General features: G+C 38.0%; 1 non-coding gene across 1 annotated transcript; it reads left to right on the forward strand.

The window, feature by feature from the left end:
* The first annotated feature begins 1,252 nt into the window (after positions 1 to 1,252).
* On the forward strand, positions 1,253 to 1,359 carry LOC114043450. Its single transcript, XR_003569106.1, has one exon. It is a non-coding gene; the product is annotated as a U6 spliceosomal RNA (small nuclear RNA).
* Positions 1,360 to 1,693: the final 334 nt, after the last annotated feature.

Raw genomic sequence — 1,693 nt, forward strand, 5'->3', positions numbered from 1 at the left:
TTATTTAGAAAGGTCAAGGTCATCCACTTCATCTTGGGCCATTGCCAGTTGTCTTGACTTTTGTCTTGTCACTGAACTTCGATGACTCTGGAGGACAGAGTGAGGTTGGCAACTTTGAGCAGCTCTGCCTCACTTCAGTCCAAGTTGAGACATCACCCTCTTGATGTCATTGGTCCTTTTTGAGTACAAATGATGAACAAGTTATTGGTAGGTCCTACATTTTTAGAACCTGCAGTATGTTATACAGTTTCCACCACTTCATTACAATGTAATCTGAATCAAGAAATACATCTGGTTGGGGGAGGGGGTAATCAGAAGCAAACACTTCTGAGGAGGGACAGGGTCAAAAGGGAAAATAGAATAAACAGGGGGCAGGATAGGATGAAGGGAAATACAGTTAGTTTTTTACAACATGACTACCATGGAAGTGTTTTGCGTGATTACACATGCATAACCTGTATTGAATTGCTTGCCTTCTCAATGAAAGTGGGTGGGGAGGGAGGAAGGGAGGGAATTTGGAACCCAAAGTTTTAAAAACAAATGTTAAAATTATTTTTACATGCAACTGGGAAATAAGATATACAGGCAATGGGGTATAGAAATCTATACTGCCCTATAGGAAAATAGAAAGGGAAGGGGATGGGGGGGTAGAAGGGAGGGCAGATTAGGGGGAGTATGCAGAATGCATGCTAGGGGTAGGGGTAAGGGTGAGATGGAGAGAAAATCTGGAACTCAAAATCTTGTGGAAGTGAATGTTGAAAACTAAAAATAAATATTTAAATAAATTTTTTAAAAAAGAACACATCTGGGCTCTTGGAGGATAACTTTTCTATAATTTCTGGTAGCAATGACCTGATCTCAAATTGCTATCTTAAATCTCTCAACATCTAAAAAGAAATCTGCACAATTCCATAATTTTTAATGTTCCTTGGATGATTTATTATTCATTGGTTTTATATAGATGTTGACCGTGGAGTGCTTTTTTGATTCTGCTCTTCAATCTTAGTCATTTCATAGGCTCTATCTAGAGATAAACCACTTTTACTCATATTAAACAAGTTACATTTTCAGCCTTTGCTATTGTTTTGTGAAATGAGGTCTGTTAGTTCCAAAAGTATTTATGTAAAATTTAACATGTTTATCATGGGCTCTGAGAACTTAATAAACACCAAAAAAAGGGCATTTCTATAAACAAAGTAGAACACATAAGAAGGATTACATACCACTTGCTTTTAAAAAAATGGTACATTCAGTGCTTTTTTCGGCAGCGTATATACTAAAATTGCAATGATACAGAGAAAATTAGCATGGCACCTGGGTAAGGATGATAGGAAAACTCATGAAGTATTCCATATTTTTTACCTAGGAAATCGCCATGAGGGTGATTGCACAATTTGGAACCTGGCGAGGGTATCTACAGGAAGAAATACCTCTGCAAATCTGCCTTAGAAACAAGGTGGGAGTGTCTATCCATCTCAGCTACTATTAACAACTGACACTGAAGTTAAAACTCCAGGATGTTGATTCATGGAAATGTTTTTCTCATTGTAAGTGGATCGAGTCAGACAATTTGTGGACAGCAGAGTAGGACAGAGCCCCTCTGACTCAGATTTACCAGGGCAAAATGCTTCTCAGAAGCAGATGACTTAGACAGCTAAACTTAAGGTGATGAGAACAAGTAATTGCTGTCTAA

Source organism: Vombatus ursinus, unplaced genomic scaffold, assembly GCF_900497805.2.
Source record: "Vombatus ursinus unplaced genomic scaffold, bare-nosed wombat genome assembly UNPS02014768.1, whole genome shotgun sequence".
Lineage (NCBI taxonomy): Eukaryota > Metazoa > Chordata > Mammalia > Diprotodontia > Vombatidae > Vombatus > Vombatus ursinus.